Source organism: Notothenia coriiceps, unplaced genomic scaffold (assembly GCF_000735185.1).
Source record: "Notothenia coriiceps isolate Sejong01 unplaced genomic scaffold, NC01 NC01_scaffold00024667, whole genome shotgun sequence".
In the NCBI taxonomy this organism is placed as follows: Eukaryota; Metazoa; Chordata; class Actinopteri; order Perciformes; family Nototheniidae; genus Notothenia; species Notothenia coriiceps.
The window spans coordinates 6,141,732-6,161,593 of record NW_011357368.1 but is presented as its reverse complement, the minus strand read 5'-3'; the positions used below and the strand labels follow the sequence as shown (position 1 = coordinate 6,161,593).

The 19,862-nt window shown below is 39.7% G+C and overlaps 1 long non-coding RNA gene across 1 annotated transcript; it reads left to right on the top strand.

Annotated features, from left to right (window-relative positions):
* Nucleotides 1-7,582: 7,582 nt before the first annotated feature.
* On the top strand, nt 7,583-17,936 carry LOC104955283 (uncharacterized). Its single transcript, XR_799447.1, has 3 exons — nt 7,583-7,875; nt 13,188-13,323; nt 17,807-17,936. It is a non-coding gene; the product is annotated as an uncharacterized lncRNA (long non-coding RNA).
* The last annotated feature ends 1,926 nt before the right edge of the window (nt 17,937-19,862 follow it).

Genomic DNA, 19,862 nt, shown 5'->3' with positions numbered 1-19,862 from the left:
GGGTTGCACTGTTGTAGCTTCAGTGGTTCTCAGGTTACAGTTACATAGCAGTGAATATAAACAGATTGATTAATGTGAATATTACTGTAAACTAACCTGTGTAAAAGTTTCTCGAATAAATGTAATTTTTTTACCCTGCCCCTCAAAGAATCGGAATTGAGAACCGTTAAGAACCGGAATCGAAAAGTAGAATCAGAATCGGAATCAGAATCGTGGAAATTCAAACGATACCCAACCCTAGACCTATGTGGTGTATGGTGTATATTATTGTGAAAAGACTACTCTTGTGTCACGAACTTGAACACACAAGGTATTAGGGCTCAAATGCACGACACCAGGAGACAGATAAAGTATGAGAAAAATACTTTATTCCAAAAAATCAGGTCACAAAAAAGGATCGACACTCTTGACGAGGTGAAAAAGGTTCAAAACAAAAAGGTAACAACACAAATTCTCTGAGAATGAGGATCACAACTAATTAAAACTGCGGTCACAGAAGTGTGCGAAGTGATGAGCGGGCCCTCGCGTCCGTGCGCCTGTCGGGGAGGGCAGCCGGTCGTCCCGGCGTCAAGCAGACGCGCGCGAGTCCACCGAAATGAGCCATTTGTGATTTCTATGATTTTGGCGTCCCAGACTCCCAAGTCCTCCGGCAGCGACCCGGAAACGTGTGTCGGCGCGCTGTCTTGAAGGAAAACAAATTTCTCTAAAGTCTCGTCGAGGAACGTTGAGGCTGTCGAGAGGAGCCGTAACCGAGGGTACACTGAAGTATTCTCCGGAGACGATTTCAGCCAACAGTGATGTTTAAAAGAGGTGTGACGCATGGCTGGACTTATGTCAACGAAGCACAGCTCTGCAAACTGTTCCTGTTGTGATTATAAGTTATTTAAAATGATCAAATGTGTATCAGACTTTCTGCCCTTTACCGTTTGTTTACTCACTAATCACATCCCCTGGATGTTAGGCTATCTATTATACAACTGCTTTCATTGTGACGCGATGTTTACAGTGAGAACAGCTGCTGAGGTCAGTGCATAAAGCAGAACAGTGTGTATAATATATATCGTTCAATAATATATGTAGCAGGCCTACATTTCACACTTTATTTGTAGGCTTTAGGAGATATTTACAAATAAACAGTAGGGTTAGGGTTAGGGAGTGTATAGGTGTCTGTTATAATGAATATGCCGCCAGCAAAGGGCGTTGTTGGACTAACTGTAGGTGAGTGTGTGTGTCGCAATTAGATTTTTTCCCAAAATCGTGCAGCCCATGGTACGCTGGTACGCTGGCTACTGACATGGAGACAGGACAAGACGAACTGGCACAAGACAAGGGGAGGCTGGGGAATTTAAACAAGAGGTAACTGGGCACAGGTGGAAACAATCAGGGGGGGGGGCTGACGCTGATGAGAGCAGGCACACACACACAGGGGCCCTTTCTCATTTAAAGTGGACCTATCATGCTATATTTGAATAATATAGTGTAGGACCATACTTATATAAGGCATATTTATACTTTTTATTTTTCAAAATACCAAACAGATCATGCATTTTAGCCATTCCTCATTTCGCTCAATTTAACACTGTCTTTGCATGGGCTGATTCAGTGAGAACAGCACCATCTACAGGCCTGGCATATGTTCTACAGCGTCTCCAGCGCTTTCGAACGGCAATGTCCGTGGCTGTCTCCTCCTGATTGGTGGAGTTGGCCCAATAGCCGTAGCGCCACTTCTCTGACGTCACAGAAGCTTTCAAATCTGGATCAGTGTGTATCAGATCCGTTGCAGACNCAAAATAAAGCTTATCAGTACTCGTTAGCTTACTGCTACAATTAGACACTGCGCCCACTCTGTTGCCAGATTTGAGAGAAATAAGCAACCAGGTCTATGAAAACAAGCCCCAAAGAAGCAACACATACATGATGTTCTGTAATTTGAAACCAAAACTAAGGCCTCAGGATGACTTTAAGACTTAAACATGGTCATTTTTGTTTTGTAACATTAAATACAACATTTAAAAAAAAGTATTTAAATTTTTTTTTTTTTTTTTTTTTAAATCCCGATCCCCGATTTTTTTTCTCCCGATTCCGATCTTTTGAAAATCACGTGATCGGCTCCGATCCCCGATCACGTGATCGGATCGGGACATCTCTACTCCCAAGTCCCAAGTGAATGTAAATAACATTGAGATGAAATAAAAACCTACTTCACCATGTGAGTGGGAGAAAAGTGAATACTCACCAACGCAGATTTGCTCAGTTTTGGTATTTTGCCTACATTAGTAAAAAACAAAATACTTCAATGGATGGAAACGTTAAACAGGGAGTAACAGCTGTTCACAATATCAATACATTTAGTCTTTGTCCTAACATGCTATAAGGGACACATACTACATTCAGATTTCTCTTTCACCAACACAGGAACCCTCTCTTATTACTGACCTTTTATCTTCTCAGCAGGATTTGACCGATTGAATCGATCTCTGTGATAAACACTGTGAGTGTGCATCTCCAGGGGGCTCAGCTACTGATTGTGTTTGCGTTTTTCCAGATGGTCACTAAACGGAACACTCATTGATCTGGGGAACGACGACCGGCGTCACATGTCTGGGGGCAGCCTGATCATTAGCAACCTGGACAAGAACCAAGACATCGGGGTATACCAGTGCATGGCCTTCAACACGTGGGGGTCCATCCTCAGCCGCAGAGCCAGCCTGCACTTTGCATGTAAGTCATCTTATAACATGTTTCTTGGCTCGACATTTAAGGACATCCTGGCGTCTCTTTGTATCTGCTGACATGTGTTGTTACCCAGGCTTTTTTTAAAGATATTTTTCGTTTACTATTCCAATTTCTCATTTAGCCTGAGAATAGATTTTTCATGTTAATTGCATTATATGTCAGAATCAACAACCCGCGTCTGACTGCCTCTGAACTCCATTGATTCTCATTAGTGGGTCCAACTCTGACAGCATCTATGCTTGGTCCGATATTGATTCATATTTTGCCAAGTGATACACCAGCGAGCTCCTGTGATCCAGACTTTAAAGGAGACAAACTGAAATAATGCTTGAGAAGTGTTTGCATCTCTGTAATCACCGTCCACCCCTCCATGAATAATGTATACGGCAGATTTTGAGTGGATCAGAAAGGCTGTGTGCTGCCCTGTCAGCCTGCTGCTCCAAATACAAAAGGCCTGGTGGAGAGAGATGCTGTGGAGCTCCTACCTATCACACTGTACAAGCACATCTCCTCTCTTGAACAGGCCTGCTGACTATTGATCATGTCCCAAGGATAGAGAGCATTTCACTTCCTCTCAGGAGATGGACAGCCATTACCCCTATAGCTAGTAATGAATCTCACTTGTGGGACTGGGTGAGGAGCAGAGCTGCTTGACATTTATTATCTTGCCTAATGCGCAGTGAGGGAGGTCAAGAAGATCAGCATGGTTGATACTCTGCTTTTCTATGTAATGAGGCCATGCCCTAACATAGAAATGTCATGCCTTTGCTGCTTTGTTTGCCTTCAAAGTTCAACTGCTTCAACTGTATGCTCACATTTCTTATGACAGCTAACAATAAAAACATGCGAAATATTGCTTAGAATGAAACACAAAATTGCATTTGCTACCAAAAAAAGATACCTGCATATAAATGATAATATTAATCTTGTAAATGTCTATAACTCTTGTAAGTGTCTATAACTATGTAAATGTTACCTGTAAATATAATGTATAATGTCCTTTATTGTTTTATGTTTCATGTGGAACCTATATGCTGCAGGTCTCCCTTGAAAAAGAGATCTATGATCTCAATGGGACCAATCTCGTTAAATAAAGGTTTGAAATTAAATGAAATGAAAATCAGAAGCACAGTCCAAAAATGTATGTTAAAACTAAAGAAAATTAACTAACTTGCATTTCGGTCAATGCGGTTTGTATCTTTTTCTCTCTAAACAACCCGGGTGTCCTGCATTGAACCAAAGCCACCATGTGAAGATCATAATCTTGGCCCTGGGAAAATCAGGTGTCATATCAACTAGTGTTTCAACATTTAAATATTATGTGGAAAAATGCTTTTAAGCCAAAGGGGACTGTTTGTGTAGTACCATGATTAGCCACTTGGGTTGTTAGTTTCAACGCAGTTTGGAGCTCTCTCAAAGACACAAAGTGTAGGATTGTGAGGCATCTTGCAGTTGCAGATTGAAACCAACTGAATACTCCATCTCACCAATCCCTTTACAAGACTGTGACAAAGAGCCGCCCATTAAGAAAAACATTATAATGCTCAGAGCCTATTCTTATCATTTCAAAAATGGTTAACGCTTTTTTTCAAATGCTTTAGAGAACTTCAGTGGCCTTAAAACAACAAGTTAATCAAAAGCCTTATCTCAGGGTGTCCGCGGGGTGTTAAAAGGTATTAAATTTGACTTCAGGATTCCTGCATATACCCTGTATCTAGAGCCAGTGCACATTTAAGGTAACTAGTGTTACATTTGTCTCTCGCAGGGACAAACCTGCAAAAAAACGACACATCAGCGGAATGAGTACGCAGTCAACCTCAGCTCAATAAAGCACTTGAGCGTCTTTCAGCTCACTCTGGCTCTCATCAGTGTCATCTCCAGCCACAGTTGGCAGCTTAGTGATTACACCTCTAACAGCACCAAACAACATAATGATACACTAAGTAACTAACTGGTGATCATAGTCATTTTTTATTTTTTTAGAATATGTTTTATTATACAGTGCATGACATTAAGGATTTTGGGAGATGGCCCTGTGGGCCATCTAAGCTAATTTACAGATGGCCCTGAGCCCAATAGAGATTGCCCTGAAAAATGCGCGCGGACGAAATGACGCACGAAGGGTTTGGGGGGCCTCCCCCTAGAACATTTAGATTTTTGCAGGTNTGGGTTGGCTTTATGGCTACGGCCCTATCAGAAATGTTGCCGTATCAGAATGCTAATGTAAACAAAGAGCATATTACTTCCAAAACACGTCACGCATTGTTTCTGATACGGCAACATTTCTGATAGGGCCGTAGCCATAAAGCCAACCCACATTTCCGATATTACGTCACATCGGACGAAAATCTGGATCAGCTCCGTTGTGGGCAGGGGCTAAATTGGGCCGTGGCTGACCGGCGAAGTCCCTCCCCTTCCGGTGGTCCATGGGACCTTATTTCGGAAAAAATATGTATTGAAGTCAATGGAGAGAGAAAGATTATCTTTTGATCCCGTTTGAATTGTGCCACGAATTACACATATGTGTAATGTTTGTCAATTTAAAAGATAATTTTGCAAGTAAAAAAAATAAAAATGTGTTGTAAAACTGTGAAGTAACACATTTGTTTGTGTGAAACGCTCAATGAACTACATCTCCGGTCTAGCAGAACAACACACGTCACCAAGATTGCCGTCACTACTGTCTTGTCAACAAAAGGATTGCCTACCCTCACTATCACCACAATGAAACACGTCCAGAAGAATGTCATGCAAAGCTGCCTNNTAGCATTTCTCCCCCGGGCTTAAATTGTGTATTATAGAATGCTCACAATGGTGTGACAGTACTCTTCAAAGGGTTCACGAAATATGACTACTACTCTTACTGTTTAACATGTTGGGTTACTTGATGTTACTTCATATTAAGACTAATAAAAATGAAAGGCTGTAATGCTAACTAACATGCTAGCCACTAGCTAGGTAGCTAACTTGATCCAGCCACTCCTGGTCCTTTCATCACACGGGAAGCAAAAGAACGAGCAAGACCCATTGCTGGTACTAAGCACACAGGCATCTTGTTAAAGTTATCTTATCTTAGCCAGCGCCATATAGATAGATTATATCTATATTATGCTGAGTTTATCTCTTAGTGGAGGAAAACAGTAATGACATCACTTACTCTGGGATTTGTANTAATTGGTACATTTCCAGGACCTAGTGTAAATGTGTCTGTTTTCGGAACGTACATATTTGTTGTTATAATAATGGTTTTGATCACAAGAGGCTGTTGTGCATAACTTTCCCATTCTAAAGACGATCAAAAACGTTAATAACTCATGATGGAATAGAGAACGAGGATCGTTTTTTTCTTTAAAAGGAGGACTGCTAAAATTTTTAAGGTCACATGAAATATGTTTTAAACATGCATACATACTTGTAGCTCCGATTTGTAACATACAACGTGGAGGGGTGTGGCAGAGTGGGTTGTGCGTTGGTGTTGGATCAGGGGAGCACAGGTTTAAACCCCACTGCAGTCAGCATGTCGTTGTGTCCCTGAGACACTTCACCCCAAATTGCTCCTGTGGGGATTGCCCACAGTATTGAGTATGTAAGTCCCTTTGGATAAAAGTAACATGTAATACAAGAATCACATATCATCAGTCCTTATGTTAATAAGCATTTGACTGAACGCTGTTGCAAAATTACACTTAAAACTGTCTGTTGCAACATAGACAGGTTGTATCTGTGTAATTCTCTACCACATGTGTACCTACTGCCCTTAATAGTACCTCTCACTCTATATCAGAGGTGGAAGAAGTACTTTTTTACATAAGTTATAGTATACTACTGTGTAAAAATACTCAGTTACAAGTGAACGCCCTGCATTTCAAGATCGTAATTAAGTAAAAGTACAAAAGTATTAGCATTAAAAAATACTTGAAGTACAAAAAGTAAATGTACTCATTATGCAGATTGGTCTATTTCAGCATTTTAAAATAATGTATTAAATTGTTGGTGCATTAATGTATTCATCCTTGAATGTTGCATTGGGGCAAGTGGGGTTTATTTGAACTAAATGATTTACTAGTTAGTAGGTTAACATTTAATAATATATGATTTATTTATATGTTGGATTAATAACCTATACTAACTAAATACGTAAAATACATTTAGTGGAGTAAAAGTATAAAGTAGCTGGACATACTCAAGTACTAGTACCTCAATAGTTTACTGAAGGACACATAAGTCAATGTACTTGGTTACATTTGACCACTGCTCTCATTAAGGCTGTATCTGAAGATTACAACATGTGGGCTCATTCTACATCGAATAAAAATAACCGTTGATGTTTTTATTTGATTTTTAAAAGCCTCCCTTTTTCTCGAATGCATCACTTTTCCCCCATTATCTCCCCTTCTTTCATTGATCAGCAGAAGCTGCAAATCAGAACACAATACTGCAAAATCCCCTGCATCAATTAACCACAAAAACACTTTAAAACTAAGATGAGGTCGTTTGGTTTCTGTGAAAAATAATCAGGTGTTGTTCATTTTCATAATGTCATCCCTAGCATTTTCTCTTTATATTTCAATTTTTTTTATATACACCTCATGAATAAAATCCCTATAAATCAAATTCCCTCTTGGTTTCTGCTTTTAATATCGACATATATCCGGGAGATCAAGTGGTCTCTCCCCTCTAGCAGAAGAATGACAGGTGCCCATATAGGCTGGTGGCGCATTACTGTGCTGCTATGGGTGTTTTTTTTGTTCACGCGTCACCAGTGGGCGCTTCTTCCTGCGTACAAAGAGAGCAGAGCCCGGGGATGCGCACAATGTGAGAGTCTCTCCGGTCAGAGGCTGTCCTCTCTGCTTCTTCTTGCCAACATCTTGTGGAGTGTAATACCGGAGCATCCCGGGTGCAGCGCGGATCAACCCCAACTCCCTGACTCTGTGTGGGATTTACCGAGGAAGGGGCTGCAGTCAGTCCCATCCTCCAGGACCGAGAGGCGCACTTTACGGAGCAGAATTAAGAGCAAACCGGAGCCTCTCCTCTGGACCAGAGTTACTGAGAGAAATGTCATCCGCTCACTAGAGCCACACTAAAACTGACACTGGAATACAATCAAAGCAGTTTAATGGAGAGGAACAAATAGAACAAGTAAGTATGCTTTTTTTTGTCATTCCCTGCATGAACTTTATTTGAAAATTAGTTGCAAATCCAATTTAATTTTCATAATAAAATAACCCCTGTGGTTTTATCTAGTGATCTACATTGGGCAGTGTGTGCATGCTGATCGTGGGCACACATGTATGCTGCTGATAAATGCATTTCTACCAGAGTCCCAAATGGTTTGCTTGGTCCTACTGGGAATTCTACTGTTGGGGCTCATTTCCCTCATCTAGTACAAAGTCCATATGGTGCCGCTCTGCTCAGGAAAAGCTCTCTGTAACTTGTTTTAAGGCAATTATTCCCACAGAGGAATAGTCTATGTTTTAAGATTCCTCCCCAAATTGTGATTTTACGTCATAGTATTCAGATATTTCCAGTTTTTAAATAAATCTCCAAGGTAATGTTGTTATTTAAGGAATTAAATAGCTCAGCTCCATTCATGCAATTTTGCCTGGAAAAGCTCATATTTGGCCACCAGTGGTCTCTATACTTTCCCCCTCCCCACGCAGACAGACCCGGCCAACAGAAGAAAATAAAAAAAAATGCTTCAAAGTAAGCAGGGATGGTAATCACTCTCTGCTCATGTTTATTTATAGATCCCTCACAAATATTCTTTAGCAAATGAGAGGTGAAACATGTTTTTGAAGACATGCAGTGAATTATTCTATAAGGCTGTGCGGGGATGAGTTTGTGGCACCATTTCCTACGAAAAGCCCTTTTGATTTGAACCTGAGTGGCAATTACACCGCACTGCCAGATTCTTTTTCAACAGAGGTTGTGAAATGGATTGAATATAATAAAAAAAGAAATGTAAAGCGCCTGCGTGAGTGTCTCCTGCTCCTCATGCTTGACCTCCAGTCATGGCTGTGTCTGGGCTGAGGATCCAGGGGATGTGCCTGGCTGATGATAGGGTTGAGAAATGGATCGCTGCTCCCCTCTCCTTTAAGTGCACTTACTCTCCTGCCCCTGCGTTAGGCAGCAGCTGAGGGATGCAGCCGTGTTTAACATAGGAAGGTTTCACTGTGGGAGACCGGCTGTCGTCCAGGGATTATTTTTTCCGCATGAAAATACACAGCTCTCTCCAGAGCGTCCTGCCCAGATGTTTATCCATACGTGGTACAAATGTAGACGCTAAAAGTTAAATGACAGCTTTCTTGCATGGTGTGAAAACCCTAATATTTGAGCGTAATGTTTCGGCCACATAACTCAGGAGGTACAGCTGGATGGAAAGGTCGTTGGTTAACTTCATAAGTATATAAGCAATATGTGAGTTATGCTGACTTGTATATGAACAAGTGCTTTGAGGGGACTGGAAAAGCACTGTGTAAATGCAGTCCACTTAATGTCCCTGCTTCTCACTGGAGTGAATAAAGCGGTGCATTCCCTATTCATCGCTGTATGCTGTCCCCCGGCATTCAAACGTGACCTTAGTCACAGTTGTAATCATGCTTCCTTATTCATACATGCGTCAGAAACATGTGTGAAGTGGCTACTTGCTTTTCTTTAGCTTGCCTGAAACATGTAGGAAACCTCTCAGGAGAGAATATGCACACACTTCTTTCATCAATGTTAATGTAACAGCTGGTTGGGTTGCAATTACACGAGAAGCCTTTCTGATTGAAATGAGCCGTGGAAACATCTAAGATAATGCAAAGCTATTACGCAACCCCAACAACACCTTTCATCTCACAATTTCGCTGCATCCTAAACCGTGAAATGCAGATATTAAGCCCTGCCTTTATTTCCAAATGACTTCGCTAATTTCCTTTTTGATCCACCCTGGCTCATGTGTAATAGTCATGTCTGCAGTTACTCTGAGTGAATTAGGTGGCATCAGTGCACAGCTGATTGTGAATTCTTCATTCATTGGCGAAAGCACAGAGCAGCTGTGTATTCAGATGGAGTCGGTCCCCGGGTGGCGGATCCTCTCTCCCAGGTTCTCTTGCTGAGTGATTTAATGAAGATGGCAGCAGAAAGTCATAAAGACAATGAGTTAGTGGGAATGAATGCATCACATACGGTAGTGGAGTCATACCCTTTGTGCCACTGCTGTGCAATTTTGACAGGTTTTTTGTGTGTGCAGGATCTCATATATATCTTGATCTCACAACTCTGTTTTGTGATCTGAATACAAAAACCTTGAGCCTGCACACCCCTGTGATTCAAACTCTCCTCTGCTCCCTCTCTTATTGGATTCTTTTTGCAATTACGGTGCCCTCCGGGGGGGGTGAAATGGATGCCTTTAACCACCTTTCCTATCAATTATGTGCCAAACAACAGCCCCGCTAACCAAGAAGTCATCTCATTTACTCTGGAATGCGTTTAGCCAATGACTTCCATTAGATTTAGCTTCTGTGGAGGTGAAAGTGTGATGCCTCATTACATTTGGCGGAGCAATCTTTTGCTCATCATTTCGAAGGAGAAAGAAAATGCCATCTCACCTTCATCGTCCCACGAAACCCCGGAGGGAGTTGTTTTCTCTGCGTACAGAGTTTTTTTTTGGGGGGGGGGGATTTTGCTAAAGCTTCGGCTTATATGCAGCTCCTCAAGGTTTGACACTAGTGCAGCTTTTTTGAAGGTCAGAAGTGATACAATTCTCTGAGCTCTGAAATAGATTTTGGAACATCATGAGACTCTTAAGCTCTCCTGCGAGAGCCACTGAAAAGCTGTCCGCCGAAATAATTTTCAAGGCAAGGGTGACCCTTCTTACACAATGGTTGGGAGAAAAATGGCATTCCTTTTGGCCTTTTAATGAACCGTTAATGCTGACACGAATCAGCTACCGTGGAAAACGCTCACAAATGAAAATGTCACTGCATGTTTTACAGGCTGCAGAATGAAGCTGTGCTTAGGGGCAAACATCCATCATATCAGCAGAGACACTGTGCCATGAACTGTGTAGCAGCCAACTTGCAAAGAAAGTATTTCCAAGAGATTTTCTTCTTAGAATCTTGAGGCTTCTTGGAGTGATTTGGGATGACGAAGTCGGATCCTAGCAGAAACGAATGGCAGTTAATACTCCTCTCAAACTGAAAAATGCAGCACACATTTTTCTTTTTTCTGCTCTGGTAGAATTTCAATCCGTGTAATCCAATGTGATGGGGGTTTTAGAGTGGCAAAACGCCCCAGAAATTTTGAAAGACACCAGGAAATCCACTCTAAATCTCTCTGTGCCTGCAATTACACCAGATGAGGAACAATTACCGGCGCCATGAGGGTCAAATAGTCTCCATTAAGTTGTGATCAGGCAAATGTAGATTCTACTGTGTCTGCTCAGCACCACCAAGCTGCCTCGTACTCAGCGGTTATCTAGTCATTCTTTCAGACCACAGCCACAATCCTTCAGTAACAAGTTTGTGAAACAAGTGAGTGGTTTAATATTTTCAAGAATTCTAAAGATAGCCCTCTGTTAATCCGCATAACAGAGTTGTGTTGTAAGGGGTCGGGATGAATTCTTAATCCTGAGAGGCGTATCAGTTCCTACTTACTGTGATGTGGGTCAGGGCTTGAGCAAAGCCCCTCCTGCGCCACTGATACCACAGTTACAGTCTTAAGGCTCTTCCTTTGACCTCCTTATATGGAAAGTTTAATGGCCATCTAGGTCATTGATCACCAGTTAGATTGGATATCTGATGCGGCAATTATTGGATGATCAATCTTTGGGTGTAGGACCACGTGGCAGTAAAGGGGATGGGGGTGGCAGATATATGCAAGGATAACATCTTCTAACATGAACTTATATCAAGATGTATTGAAATTGCAGTATAAAGATTGCAATGTATGTTTTTGGATAGAATTAGCCAATTGGCGATTAGTGACAGACTAATACAACCAGTGGTACTCCAACAATTAAATATAATGTTTCCACAATGAAAGGGAACTCAGGAGGGTTAGATTCAAGATCATTTTTAAAATCGGTGCGTCAGAGGCCGAGATGTCCTCACTTGTTTCAGCCAAGCTTCAAAACCACTGGATACACACTTCCCATAATGCAACCATTAGCATACTTTCTACTCCACACCAACAGCATGTCAAGCAATAATGTATTTGGTTTCGTAAATTTGCCAGGCCTCTGCAGCCTCACCCAAGCAACAAGCTACGTTGATGCAATGCAATTGCGCTTTTACATCATGGAAAAATATACTCATCTTTATCCAAGGTTTTTCCGTCGGTTGTGTGGAATTAAAAATGCTTAAATTAAACATATAACTGGCCCAAACTCTCAAAACTACCAAAATAAGTAAGTGCAATGTATACTTAAAGAGGCCCTATTTTTATTTGTTGGGTTTTCCCTTTCCTGTAATATTATATCGCGCTTCTATTGGCTAGCGCTTCGACACATTGTTACGTGATAGGCTAAGGGGCGGGACATCTCAAAGTGGATGACCAATCACAACAGAGCTGGCCAGCTAACCAATCAGAGCAGACTGGGCTCAGAGGGTGAAAAAGAGGTGCTGCAGCACAGGCAGGCAGTATGAGAAAAATAAAGACCTTTTTGAACATTAAAGCATGGAGACATGTCACAGTGGAGACACTACATACAAATATGAAGCTGAAAATGTGCATAATAGGGCCCCTTTAATTTCAAAATCAAGCATGTTTGATTATGTGAATCTCACAAAAATAAACACAGCCTATTGTCTCAGAAACCTTTTTGACGGCCTGAATTGTAAATTGATCTTGGCGTGTAAAATGGTGGGTGTTCCCATCTAAACCTCGTTTGAATTAAAGGTTTACAAAGAACAGTAAATATAGTTATTTCAGCCAACAGTAATAACAGACAAGGAAATGCACCGTTTTGTTTTAGTATGTGGCCTTCGTATAGTTCTGTTGACGTTAGGACATTATGTGTGCATACTAAAATAAATACAATCAGTGTGCTTACATAAAGTCGCCCACTGAAGCCTTTGTTAAAGTATGAACTGGCATTTTGTAGATTGCTGAAACACAGTCTGCCGGCTCCTATTAATAGTAAAATATGAAGAGTATCTTTTGAGGTCACTCCCTTCCTCACTCCCCTTTAAAGCAGAACATTGAGCTTGTTAGGCGAGATGAAAACATTCCCATTTAGCAGCTGTTTATTCTTCTCCGCCACCTTTAAAAACACATAATCTTCAGGTTCCAGTCTGCTGTTCCCTTCTCAAGATTCACTTTCTCTTCCCTTTGAATATCTCCCGAATAATAAGAACCTATTATGTAACTTAGCAGTGCTATAATAATGTGTTTTTCCTAATGAATGCATGTCGTATTTGGATCAAAATGTCATATTTTAATCATATCCATAATTACTTTCCCTTCAGATTAAAATTCTTGTATTCAAGGGAGGACATTCCAGTCGCAAGCAATTGGATGAGAGTCTTATTAGCCCTCGGCAACTAAAGATGATGTTTCCATGGAAACAAATTGTTCTGCTATCAATCACCGGATGCCTTGCAGGTAAGATATTTTAACACTTATTATATTTCACTCTCACTGCACTTGTTTGTTTCAGGACAACGTCTCGCCTAATAAACATGTTCCATATTCATTACCATATTATGTTGCTTTTTTTTAATTTAAATGTCACAAACAAAAACAAGTCGGTAAGATTAAAGGCTTCAGTTTAGAAATCAAGTTTCAGGAATAATTGAAGACCCTTAAATTGCTCCAAAAGATCAACCTTAATCATATTTAATATATCAAACAGCCTGGTTATTTTTACACTCTTTCATCCTTATGTTTCATATTGTATGACAGTATGGACTCAAGCATCACCATCTACAATGAATGACACTGGAAATAAAAGGATCAAAGCATGTCCGCTGGCACCGTCACATCTTAAAAATATACATTCTGCTTATGTTTTGAGAGCTACTTACTTTTTTTTAGTTTTCTTAATTTAGCTTTGAGATATATTTAAAGTCAAGCCCCAGAGCCTATTTCCACATATATCAAAGAAAAGAACATCAGCGAATTGCAACTTTAAAAACACCACACTGTAGATAGATGTAGAAAATCAAGTGTTGTCAACTTTACAACCCATTACCGACTAAAATCTAATTAGTTTCAGATATAAAATACTTTACAACAAAGGTTAAGTGCCGACTAAAAGCAGACCATAGCGGTACCCATTTCTGCTAATTAAGTCTAAATTACCACAGTGTATTAACGACACTGCAAACTGTATATTTTAATGGCACTTTTCAAGCTAAAGCCTAACGAGGGATAAGAATTGAAAGATAGCATGAGCTATAAATTCCCAGAACAGAACATCAGTGTCATTGTCTGTTTTAGGACTTTGTTGAATTGCATCGACCGATGAGTAAAATAGGGTTCAATTTAAAGAACATTTCCATCTCTCGTAGCAATATTTATGAATTGAAGAGTTTCATTCATTAGTGAGTAGGACACAGAATCAGAACGGTGAATAAATAATCTTTCCCCACCAAAAATGTCACACTGATTAAGTCACAGTCATTAAATAAACAGCGTTCGAGGCATAAGAGTTGAACATTTGTAATTTCCCAGAGCAGAACATCAGTGTCATCGTCTGTTTAAGCACTTTGTTGAATTGCATCGACCTATAAGTAAAATAGGTTCAATTTAAAGAACATTTCAGTCTTAGTAGAAGCAATTTTTATGAATTGAAGATTTTAACTCATTAGTGAGTAGGACACAGAATCAGAACGGTAAATAAATAATCTTTCCCGACCAAAAAGGTTACACTGATTAAGTCACAGTCATTAAATAAGCAGCGTTCGAGCATGATGTCCTTCACCGCTCTCGTCCTGCTTCACTTTTTACGGCACGCTGTTAGGCATGACCGAGAGTCCGATCCCATCCCTGTTTATGGCCTATAGTCCAGATCATTATCAGGATCCATGCAATGAATCCAGTCCTCTGCATTTTAGCACAATCCCCCTGCCGCCATGCCTCAGTCATTCTGCCCTTGTGTGGCCACCTGGGATTCGAGTGGGAGAGACACTCCAGCAGAATGTCAACCCTTGTTCCAATGACATTGTAAATCCCAATAAATGTTATTCAAATTGGCTCATGGGTAATTCACGTCCAGTACTCAAGGGAGGCAGATCCAAGCGGGCTCACCTTCCTGGCGGACGAGTGTCTTGAACAGGGGCCTATAAGTGCCGGTTCTTATTCAGTGTTGTGATGGAAACCCTTGACAATCACTACAGCTGATAATAACAATCATTGTGATGTCTGAAGTGACATGCTCTATATTCTGGGAGATAACGAAATACAATTACACCTTACATGTTAGGCTGCATGGCGTCTTCTCCAGATTCACAGACATTTGAATACTCTCCTGCTTTGATTTTTGCATATCAATTCATTTGGTTTCAACCTCTCATTTGAGCACAATTACAGGTAAAGGCTAAGATTACAATTAGTGTACTTTTACTAGAATTCCAGTGTTAGCTGAGTCCGATTATGTCAGATTTGTGTGACACATATTTCCGATAACTCTAGAGCATTGTTTACATTACATTTAATTTAGCTGAGACTCCAAACCAACTTACAATAGGTGGGTTCGACCATGAGGAAACAAATCCAAAAACAAGCCTCCTGCAGGCTCTTTAGCTATCAATAAGCAGCAATTGAGGCGCATTAGCTTCAATTTACGCCAAACCTTTCTAAGTGCTTTGTACAGAAGAGAGATTTTCTACCATAATATTTTTTTTATTGGCTGAGAAACAGACACAGTTGGTTTTCAGTCTGCGACGAAAGATGTGTAGTCTTTCTGCTGTACTGATTTCGATGGGGAGCTCGTTCCACCATTTTGGATCAAATGGGTCATTCACGCCCATAAAGACCAAAATTCTACATTCAATTTTCTGAATTCATGGCATAATTTAATTTAAAGAAATGATGATTGATCCATAATTGTTTTTGTCTAATTATTAAAAAAACACCACGATCAAAGGGAAACTAACTAAAAGAAGATCTGATGGAAGGAGAAGGATATATTTATTTTTGATGACAGATAGCTTTACTCGAAGCTAATGCTAGTTCTTTGATAATTTACAAATGTTTAAATGTGAGTTTTCCACCCCAAATTAAATGTTTCTGTTGTTTGGTTTTCCACACCATGTTCCAAAATTCTATATATATATTTTTTAAAGTTACTTTTTTTTCGAATTCATGGTATGATTTAATTTAAAGAAATAATCATTGATCCATAATTGGTGTTGTTTAACAATTAAATAACACTGTGGTGAAAGGGAAACTAACTAAAAGAAGATCTGATGAAATAGGAAGGAGTTTTTCATTTATGATGACAGACCGACAAAGCTTTATTCGAAGCTTGTTAAACCAAACGTGTGCGGCTGAATTGATTTGAAGTAATTATAGTTCTTTGATCATTTACAAATCCATTATTATACCATATGTTTTTTAATGTGAGTGTTTCAGATTGACCCAAAATGTAATATTTGTTTTCCTGTTGTTTGGTTTTCCGCTCCATGTTCTCCATTTTCTGATCAACCAAACCAAGATGACGGGATTTGTTTCCATCTTGTGTTCATAGTGAAATATGTTTTGATTTCTGGACATATTACCACCGGTTATAATCCACGTGTAGAACTGCTAGCCACATGCTGCAATCTGTTAGCAGTAGGATATTAATTAGACCTACTCCGGCCGTCTGTTGGCTCTGCTTTCATTTAGCACCAGATTGTGTTCCACATCCTTTCCTTTTAAGCTGCTGGCAGATGAGTGCATCCTTATGGCCTCAATTAACCGGTGCATTGGAAGTATGACATAGATGTTCTGAAAATAGATTGTTCGGCTTTATTCATCATCCCTGTCACGAGCAGAGAGTAGTTAATTACTGAGGAAGTTTGTGAAAAAGGGCTTTCTGTAATTGTTGGTAGATTTGAGAGCCCATCTTAAGTCCTCAACTATTATTATCTATCATTATGGCAAGTAATTTAGGGCTGCAACTAACAATTTTCTTTTCATTATCAATCATATTCTGCAGACTTTTTTCTCATTTAATAAGGGAAAAAATGTCCATCCCAGTTCCTTAAAGTCTAAGATGATGTCTTTAAATGTATTAGTTTGTCAGTCCGCAGATATTCAGTATTCAAAGTAGGATAATCTTCATATTTGAGGCTCCTAAAAGTACATTTTTAAACAATCTTTGTATTAACGAAAACAATTGTCGACTATCAGATTTGTTGGCTATTATTTCACTTTCTTTCGACAATAATTGTATAATTGTTGTGAGCTTTGTTTAACTGCCTTTTCAACCCCCTTATCCAACTGAATATTCAAACAACATTATAAGACATGTTGGCAGCATTTTTTACTTACTTGTATTTTTACATGTGAGTTTTGAAGTAGGGAGATTATTTATATTGGACAGTAGGAACAATATGATGATTTATTACCATTGTCATTGTTTTTTACTTCACTATTCCACTGTCACGTTCAACAAAACCAACACATATATATATATATATTTATATATGTCACATGAGCCGTCAATAAGTCAAAGCCAACTTTATTGTCAATATTTCAGTTTGTGTGTACAGACAGAGAGATCGAAATACCGTTTCCCACAATCCCGAATACTAAAATACAAATATGTATACAATATGTATATCCTATATATACACAATCAACAGACACATTTACACATGCACACATTAAGATACAAATAACTAACAAGGGTAATTGGGAATAGCTCATTTCAATGCAGGATAAGTAAAGGGTTTGGATTGTCCTAATGCATTCATTTGTCTTTTGAAAGAGATATATATTTAATATAATGACAAAATAATATACTCTGAATTGCTGTATTTCTGCAAGATTAACAATGTGTCCTCACAGTGTCCGTGTTTCTTCCAGTATCTCCCATAAGGTCAAAAAGACAATTTATCTGGCTTGTACTACCATAGACTTTCTCCCCTCTCCCCAGCCTGTGCAGAGGATGTCATATTACAAGGGCCAAGATGGAGGACGGAGCCTACTGACCTCATTTTGCCGATCGACTCCCCGGACCAGCAGGCTACCATCACATGCGAGGCAGAGGGGAGCCCTCCTCCGCAGTACAGGTAAATTACCACATCAAAGTTACATTTCCCACAAACCTCGACTCTCCACCTGCTTTGGCTCCACATTGGTTTCACAGGGTGGAAATCCATCGCTGCTTAATTGCTTGTGAATCTTCATTGCTTTGCTTCCACGGAAATCAAAGAGTGTACCGATAACGTTGATAGCGATTGATTTGTTTAAGAACAACTGGACATAAATGCTCGAGAGATTATGCACCATCTAATGAAAAGTCAGGCATCAAAGAGCTTAATTGAGCATCCATTCCTAATTGAAAGAAAAAGCTTATCTATCTCAGTTGAAGTCATGGAGGCGCCACTGGGTTTGATGAATATGCCAACACCTCAGATGTGAGAGAGGTTAACTTTATTAACGATAAGAATTAAGCCACAGAACGGCTTAAGCTGATGATTTGTTATATGGTGAGCGGCTTAAGAAAATCATTAGGAGAGAAAAGGAGATTCAAGCTACTCATTTGCACCGCAGATCCTTTGATATCTCCCCGGCTATTCCCCCGACGGGGCATAGAGACTGCCTGAAAATGGCAGCTGGCTGTGTTTTTTCTTTTTTGTGTGGTGGTGGATTGTGTTTCGGAGCTTGGTCAGCACCATGTAGATGCCCCGCCAGCAGGGGAGAGAGGCAATAACCTTGTGAGTGACATTCTGTTACATTTCCTATAATGCGTCTGCTCTGAAAACACGGTCCAGGCGCAGCAGCAGGGGGTATCATTATACTTGTTGTGCAACCGGAGCTATCTCAGGATAGTCAGCCGAAACCATCACTTGCATTATTTTACTCGCAACCTAAAGAATATTCTCTTTCAGGCTCTCTGGGCAGCAGAAGGCTGCTCGCAGATAAATGGACCTAATGCTTCATTCTTTACCGAGCATCAAACGACAGGCAAACAGCTTTAGAGCGAGATAACATAATCCCTCCTCTGTTGATCTTTCTATTTGTTTCCCATTATATATTTATTTGTGTAAAGGAGTTTTCCTGACTTTAGGGTCTAAAGATGTTGAGAGTTAAACAGCTTGTAAGTTCCTTGAGACAAAATATGTGATTTGTAACATTTGATCATTTTGTCTTGACTTCAATGAATTTGCTTTGAATTTAGAAGCACAAGTACCTGATGGATGTGTCAGGAGTAGGAGTCCCAAACAAAGTTAAAATACTGAAAAACAAAAGCTTTTCTAAAAATGACATTCCCATACAAGGGAACTGCATTGTCATTAACGTTTTAAAGGAAATATATGTTGTCCTGTATTACGTTTCTTCACTATGTATCACAAATATTCAAAGTCTGTTTTCATTGGTAAACCCAAAGCCAACAGTAACATACAAAAATTACCCAACTAAGTAATTTAATTTAGCCTTTTTTAATCTTTATTTTTGTATACCTGTGAACATAATCAATGAGCCAAATATCTTTCTCCCTAAATGTACAATGCAGTTTAATTGTATGGTAATATAATCGTGTACAAAAAAGGGTAGGTATGTAAGCATTGATTGGCTAATATATGTGACCCGCTCTATCGAAATCAGTCGGAAAAGTTGCAACGGCTCATTTCAAAATAACGTAAAAAATAGTTTTTCGGGCGTTTTGTTTGATTTTAAATAAACAAAGTCTAGGCTTTCAGAATATGAAACTTTTATTTCCAAAATCACACGATAAATACATTCTTTAAGCTTGTAAAGGGAAGATGACAGCTCTCACTCTGCTGTTCCGCAGCGCTGCCCCCCTCCCTCCGGCCGACATTATGAATGTAAGGCGTATAGTAATCATAGATAACACGGCAGGGTCCGTTACAGTTTGTTTTCATCGAATTTCAATTAAACAAAGTCTTGGCTTTCAGAATATTAAACTTGTTTATGAGAAATACAACGTTGAAGCTTGTAACAGAATAATTACATGCAGAGAACGG